Source organism: Neomonachus schauinslandi, chromosome 8, assembly GCF_002201575.2.
Source record: "Neomonachus schauinslandi chromosome 8, ASM220157v2, whole genome shotgun sequence".
Taxonomy (NCBI): domain Eukaryota; kingdom Metazoa; phylum Chordata; class Mammalia; order Carnivora; family Phocidae; genus Neomonachus; species Neomonachus schauinslandi.
In genome coordinates, this window is record NC_058410.1 from 117,159,947 (window position 1) to 117,168,007 (window position 8,061).

Genomic DNA, 8,061 nt, shown 5'->3' on the forward strand with positions numbered 1-8,061 from the left:
AAGTTTCTCCTACTTTTCAACTCAGTTTTGTTTTGTTTTTTAATCTTCTACGAAGTGCCTGCTTTGGGAGGGGGCCCTGGAGTGGGGGTTAAGTAGGCACATAAAGGAAGAGGAAAGGAGACAACTCACTGTTTTACTGTTCTCCTTTTCCTTTACCAGTGTGAGGAATTTGGGGCTGATTTCAGGATCCCTCTATGTGACAATTTTCTTAATTAGCAAAGTGGAAACTCTGCTATTAAAATTAATTCATAGGTGAAAGGAAAAATCCTTTGGTTGGATGAAGTTGTTTACCAAAAATAAACAGAAACTTTTAGAAGGATTTGACCATAGGAAGATAGTAAAAATTAAGAACAAGAAAAATAATTGCAGGAAATATGATCTTAAGAGTCTCCTAAGGAAAAAAGGGGGGGAATGAAGACTTACCTTCTTACTGCTTTCCATGTAAATGTAATAATGTAGTAAATGCTTGACCTGAAGCTCCCTGAAATGTACATCCTTCAGTCATACTCTCTCCAGACTTACCTGTTTGTGTTTATATTTTAGCTGGCACTGCAGGACCCATAAGTAAGTTTCTTTCTTGTTCTGTAATTCCCATGTGCTTTGCTTTACTACACTGTTAGAATATGTAAGACTCTCCCATTCGTGGATGTTTTTATTTCCTCCTGCACAAATTGTCAATTATTTTCTCCTTCTTTATTCCCTATTCTTATTTTAATAAGCTGGGAGCCTCCTGAGGAAGTACTATCACTTTTAAATTTCTCAAAGTCCTGAGATTCAATGGCCAAGGAAAAAGTGTTAAGAATAAAAGTGTTAAAAGATAGGAAGTTCCCTTACTAGAAATCCCAGTCACACTCAGCTCACTGATAGAGTGTCCCCTGCTATTAACAAAGAGTAAGTCTGCAAGAAGTGTCCAGATAGCATCTTAAATGACATTACAACAAACATGTCTGGCAGAAGCACTGGGAATGAGGGATGGGTGAGAGACAGTTGATACAGAAAAGAAAAAAAAGTGGTAAATGGAAACAGTGACCTATTCATGCTCTGAGATTTTACCAGTCTCTTAATGGCCTGCTGCTTAAAGTGGGTCCAGGGATCTGCATTAGCATCACCTTGAAGTTTCTTAGCAATGAAGAATCTCCACCTAAAACCAAAACAGAATCTGCATTTTTAAGAAAATCCCCAGGTGGCTTAGAACCATTACTTACAGGGTTTCAATCCTCTACAGCTAGAAAAGAAATAAAAAGTTGAGTGCACTTGATCTAAGTTTAACCAGCTCCTCCATCCCTTCAGATTCTCCACAGTAAGAGTAGCCTTAAAGTCAATGACAAGAAAAATGAAACTCACCAAGGTTTAATTCATTTCTTAACGTATTTCTATCCATCACTGCTGAGGATGCTCAGAGCTTGAGCTCCTGGGGCAGGGCCAACAGAAGAGTGATTTGCGGGTTAGAGCTGCTAACAAATCACATGCTGTATCTACTCCTCCTGGAGCATTTATACCTGTGAAACATGATTAAAATAATCAAAGTCAATCAAGAGTAAACACTGGGGAAGTGTCACTAAAGTACATGTAGCCCTAGAGGTAGAGAGAGGTGTCCGTGTGTATGGTGTTTGTAAAGGAGAAGGCTGTTATTGTTAAGCATGGGTCTAGTGCCTCAATCCCTTTACCAGCCAACTGCACTTAAAGTCTTGAGCCTTCTGAGAGTTCCTATTCCCTTTTATGCTAAGATATTGCAGGCCAAGTTACTCCAATGAGTAAGGGAGCTGAGGTCACCCACAGGAGACAGAAATTCCCACTGCCTCCTTCAGAAGATGAGGCCAGAGATTCTGGCTAAACAAGTTCCAATTAGCCCAGGTGGAAGAAAGGCAATGGCCTGTGGAATCTACTGAGTTACAATGACCCATCAGGGAAGGAACCCTGACCACTGGATCCCTGCAGCTCCAGCTGTCAGATCCCAGTAGTTACAGGGGTCCTCCACGGTGGGGAATGAAGAATAAAATTTATTTACTCTTCTGATGAAGTAGAAATTTTGTTCCCTGTGTCTGCATTTATGATGTTCTCCCAAAAATAATTTCAGTGCAAACTGTGTATTTTCTGTGCCAAAGAACCAATCTAATTAGTCTGTCTTGCTTTTCCCATATTTTAGCTGGAACCATTGGACCCATAAGTGAGTTCCTTTTCTGTTTCCTAATTCTGATACTCTTTGGTCTTCTGTGAGCTATGGGACCTCTCCTTACCCAAGCTCTTTCTATTTCCAGGCTTTCTCACCCACGCTTCTTGATTGCATGATTGCGTTTGAATTACTGACACCTCCTGATGCTCAAGACATCAGAAAAAAACACCCTGAACTGTCACTGAGTTTAAGACAAGGGAAAGTAAAATCATTCATATTTAAAGTAATATGAAATATAAATAAATATTTAAAACCAGAAAAAAAATTCTCTTTATTATGATAAAAATAATTAAAGTAACTACTGTGGACTTTTCCTAAACGGAGGGAAGCACTATAAGAACAGTTGGTTCTAGGAGAAGGGAAAAGAATAAGCATGATAAAGACAAAGGAGGAGGTGGTGATGAAAGAAAACCAACATAACTGATATCCCACCTACCCCTAGGAGTGTCAATCCTTTGAGAGAACTGAGTGTTGGGCAGGGCACAGAGGGAAAGAGATGAGGGATGAATGTGAAGGAAAGATTGACAACCTTCAGCCCCAGTTTTATATGTTCCCCTCTGCCATAGATTTCTCATTTAAGATGAATACCAAATGACTTAATCTGGAGGGAGGGCTATTGGGCTTCTTTGCTAAAATTATCTACTGATATACCTTAGTAATTCTCCCTCTGGTTGAGTTGCTTCACAGTTTCTTTAAAAAGAATATTGGAGGCATGAGCATTCTGTTAATATCAAACCTGCTGATTTTCCTCTTCTCTGTATTTCAGTGCAATTCACAGCACCAATTCGTAAGTATCAAATTTGTTTCTCCACTCTGGTTCCTTTAATTTCTCACCCACAAGGTCTTAAGTACTGATCTGCCCTGTTTTCTTGACGCCATGTTTCTCAATTTCTCTAGCATTCCTATTACACAGTTTCCAAAGAAGCTGTGCATGAAGTAGAGAGACTGCAAAGCCCATGGGCTAACATAAAAAAATAGAAAAGGACCCTCTTAATAGCAGTCATAATGCCCTGTCAGCAAGGGAAGTTCACTTTTCAAATAACAGTAAGTCCGTAATGGAATGAGAGAAAAAAAAAGAGAAAAAAATTTTTAAAGGAGACATTATGAATTAGTATGAAATGAGTCTATCCCAATCCTCTAAAGGTCACAAATATCACTGAAAAAAAAAGGGGGGGAGGCCCCCATTCCTGGAAGTCCCTATATTGTACAACACGGAGCCCGTCTGAGGATTGCCATGCAAGCAACCCTTGATGTTCCTAGGGTTTCTACTTATGACACTCCCTCTAGAGTGAGGGTTGAAGAATGGTTATTTCCCTCACAGTGATGAAGCCTACTGATTATCTCCCTCTCTCCCTCACCCCTCTCCCTCTTCCTCTTTTTTTCCCTCTCTGTTTCTCAGCAGGAGCTACGGGACCTATCAGTAAGTTTACTGCCTGATTCTCCACTGTAGAGAATTTTAATTTCCTGCAGTAATGTCGGGATTTCAGGGGTTTGGGGTGTTTTCTTGTACCTACCATTTCAGTAAGTCATTAATGATGTACATTCCTGTGCCAAACACAAACTATAAGGTTTTCAATCACATCACACAAAGGACTTTTAAAAACAGAATGTGATGGACAGAAGTGAAATTATAGGGGAAAGGAAGAAAATTAAGTTTAAATGGAAAAGGATTTTTCCAATCCTCTACAGGGGTTTAAATGGGCCAAAAGGGTGACCTCTACTTAGTACCTTTGCTACTTAGCCTCTCAGTAGATCCATTAGATAAGGAGGCCCTTATATGGATTAGATTGTCTTCGCATCCACGAAGAAAGTCAACATCCTTGCTAACCCACTGTAGCTGAGCCCAAGTTTAGTGGCATAGATTACCAGGAAAAGCATGCAAATGAGAACTATGGGCTCCAGAGCCTGAGAGCAGCTACTGATTTCTTTTCTCTTTTCTTTTGTTTATTTTTCTAGAGCTCTCTCAAAAAACCATTGGTAAGTCACCTCTCAATTACAATGTCTTTTGGTCCTGTACAATGCTTAGAATGTCAGTTGATTTTTATTTCAAATGATTCATGCCCATAGACTCCAGGATCAAGTGTTTCTGCTGTCTCATTATTCCACTCAGAATTCCTAGAGGTTGGATTCACCCAGGTTCTGCAATAAAAAAGATATTAACTATGAAGCTGAAATACGAAGTGAAAAAATAACCCCCTAGGAGTGGTCTTTTCTAAATTCTATAATCTAGCCTTTTAGAACCACCATGTAATAAAGATTTAGAACACAGCACCTAAACTTCTTGCTTTCCCTGCAAATAATTTTTTGTTATTGGGATTATGTTTGAAATAATGCAAATCCTGTTTTGTCTTCCAATCTAATTTCTCTGAAAAGTTCTCTCCAAGACAGTTAGGTTTTATTTTCACCAACTTTTAGCAACTTACCTTATTGCATTTTTCCATAGAAACATTATAAATAATGGTTAGGTTCAAGATACAGTTGTCCATAATTACATATTTACAAACTAAGAGCAAATAATTATAGCTTCACACACTGGGTTATAGGATTCCTAACAAAAATTAGGAATTTTTGAAATTAGAAACCTAAAAAAAATGATGTTTGAGGTTTCCCATATTTGCCTGACAGAATGAATGTAAGTTCTGTATCTGTACCTAGTCATTCTTTGTGTGATTCCTTCATAAATTTGCATGTCATCCTTGAGCACAGGCCATGCTAATCTTCTCTGTATTGTTCCAATTTTAGTATATGTGCTGCTGAAGTGAACATTCTTTGTATAATTCCTATAATGGCTTACAGTTTTTCTAACTCTCCCATGCATTATTTTGTTGGGCCTACACAACATTTCAATGGTGGTGGGTAAAGCAGATATTATACCCATCTTGAGAGATGAAAAAATTGAGGTTCAGGAGCCATTCCTCAAAAAAATAAGGGAAGGAAGATAGTTAATGAAGTTAGAACTTTAGAAGTTGTGCTGACTCTTTTTTTTTAATGTGAGTTTCCACTACTATTTTGAGTGCTCTAAAAGGTTATTAGTTAGGAATACAATGAACTTAAAATATTAAAAATAGTGGACAAAAAGGCCTATGGGGAGAGGAAGTGAGAGAAAATGAAATACAAAGAGTAACAGACAGAAATAAAGATACAGGTTAAAAAGAGAAAAATTGAGAGAAATTTAAAAAGAACAAAAGTAGGAAGAAAGTTGAAGGCAAGAGATTGAGTTCAAGGCAGGAGAAGAAAAAAGAGTAAATGAATACAAATAAAGCTGAGAAAGAGAAGTAAAAGAAGTCTACAAAAGAGTCACAAATTAAAAAAGGAAAAAGAGTAAGAAAATATAGGAAAACTAAGAAAACAAAATAATACTTGAAATGATTATCTGTCTAAAGATTTAGTGGCTTACACCACAGGGCAGGTATCCTAGGAATTCTACTCCAGGATCAAGGGCATTTTTTTTTTTATAGATATAGTCAAAGCAAACATTAAATTACTTTTGCAAAATACCTAAATTTCTAGCTTGTCTACAACTCATGGCCCAGGATAGCCACAACTGGTAATCCATCTTCTAGCTTTTTTACACAGAAAAAAAAAAATTCAGAGTTAAAGGTTTTGGGGCTTATGGGTTAGAACTGGGATATTTCTCATCATGAGTGCCATGAAGTAAGGAGCTATGGAGAAGAGAGACAACGCAATGCCCACTGAAAGGAAGGGTGGTCTTTTAAGATTCAATTAACTGTGCAGACTCAGATGATGATCCCAGCCTTCACCAGGCTACTTAGTGGGACGTAAGGCAGGAAGCACAGCTTGCCACTAGGGCAGCATCAACCATCCCTCTTCTGTGACAGTAGTCCTCGAAGTGGTCTATGCAGGTGTCTAAGGTGCCACCCAGGAACTATTCTCTTTGGCCTCCGATAGGCTACATACAGAAGCTGCTTGGAGTTAGAATCCCCAGGAGCCAAAATATCCTATAAGAACTCCACACACATAACCTGCAGGGATCCCATAAGGAACATGCCCAAATACATGGTCACTACATTCAGGGAAGCCCAAAGATAAGGCTTTCTAACAGGTATTTATAGTTCTCCCAGTTCACATGCAGTTTACCAACCAAGAATCATTCTTCCTTTCATTTTCTTATTTTTTAATTAATTAATTAATTATTTTAGAAAGAGAGGGAGTCCGTGGGGGAGAGGGAGAGAGTCTTAAGCAGACTCTGTTCTGAGCATGGAGCCCAATGCGGGGCTCGATTTCATGACCATGACATCATGACCAGAGCTAAAATCAAGAGTCAGACACAACTGACTGAACTACCCAGGCACCCCAAGGATCATTCTTAAGTAAAAGGAATGTTGTCAAGTAAGATAGCAGTTTTAATCAGAACTAGAAAATCACCTGAAGGCCAAATTCTCATTAAAAACTAAAGGGTTTTTTTACTCTTTCCCAGAGACACTCAAGCTAATCAAAGCAGTAGTCAGTTAGCTGGAAACTGTAAGAAGACTATATCCTTACCTCCTACCTTCAAGCCTACCCTAGAGCATATTAGTTGGTCAGAAATATTTTAGTACAAGGGTGGGTCCTTTAAAAAAGCAGTATCTTCTGACAGGAAATAAAAATATAAAGTTTAAACCTTTAATGTCTCTAACGTCTCCTAGGTTGACAATGATTCTAGAGAGATCCTCATCTCAGGCTGAATTGCAATATATGCTCAATATCTCTTTTGCTATACAGTTATCATACCTGGCTTAGTTCTCCCTAATGTTATTACTGTTATCACTTCTTCTCCCTTACTCTACCTCCCAAAACCCCATCCCTATAATAAAATTAATGAAAAATGTATTCTTCATCCAAACACTCATACTAATATGCCAGTTTTGATTTCTTTTTAGTGCAAACTCCAGGACCTATTGGTAAGTTTCCTGTATATACACCAACTCATATATATTACTCAAATTCATAATAGGTAGCATAACATTTTTCTAATAATAATTATAGTAGTTTGTCAGTATACATTAGAAGACTGTTCCAAAGCAAAGATGCAATAGAGAGAATCTGGGGGAGGACATAAGAAATGAATGAGAAAGAAAACAAAAGAAGGATGGCCAAGAGAGTGAAAAAAAGTGACATGAGAGAAAAAAAGATGGGGACAATGAAGGAAAGGAATACAATAAAGATTTCACTTCAAACACCTGTTGTAGTAAAAGGCAAGCATGAAATGATTCTCCCTCCAACTAAAACAGGGTTACAAGTCTCCTAGGGGAAGATCTGATTCTTATGGCGAGGCTACAGTCCAATAAAAATATTTAATCTTGAAGATTGGGATTTAGTAATTCTAGGAAGTTATTTAACTGTTCTCCTTTGGAAAACATCAGTGGTATGTGTGTTTACCATATTCAACAACCACTGTAATTTATGTTTGTTTCTATTTTTAGTGCAATATACTGGGCCCAGTGGTAAGTCACTTATCTATCTTTTTCCTCTGGTGTTCTTTGATCTTCTACAGTGTATAGAGGGCCTGTTCCTTGTCCCAAATGTTACCTATTACCATAAGGACAGTGGTTTTAGACATGTTTTCATACATCTCAGTTTCCACTTGTTGAGAATTCTTTAAGGTTATTTCTTAAGAAAAAGGTAAGAAAATGTCCCTAGTAATGGTCATAATGGCTTCTATATAGAATTTTCTACAGTAACAGAGAAAGAATAAGTGTAGCTTTTCACTTCTGAAGTAATTTGTAGTTCATAAAGGGCCTACTCAAAGACAAGAGAGACAATGTAAAGAAAATGAAAAAAAAGGAAAGTAAATTTTAAAAATAAATGTAAAATAAGGAAAAAACAATCAAATAGACTGAGGTCTTACCAGTTTTTTTTCCCCCAGTTTCCTGGGAAAAGTGTACTAG

At 37.7% G+C, this 8,061-nt stretch overlaps 1 non-coding gene across 1 annotated transcript; it reads right to left on the reverse strand.

Moving 5' to 3' along the window:
- Positions 1-4,832: 4,832 nt before the first annotated feature.
- Positions 4,833-4,937, reverse strand: LOC123325595. The gene has a single exon (XR_006540530.1). It is a non-coding gene; the product is annotated as a U6 spliceosomal RNA (small nuclear RNA).
- Positions 4,938-8,061: the final 3,124 nt, after the last annotated feature.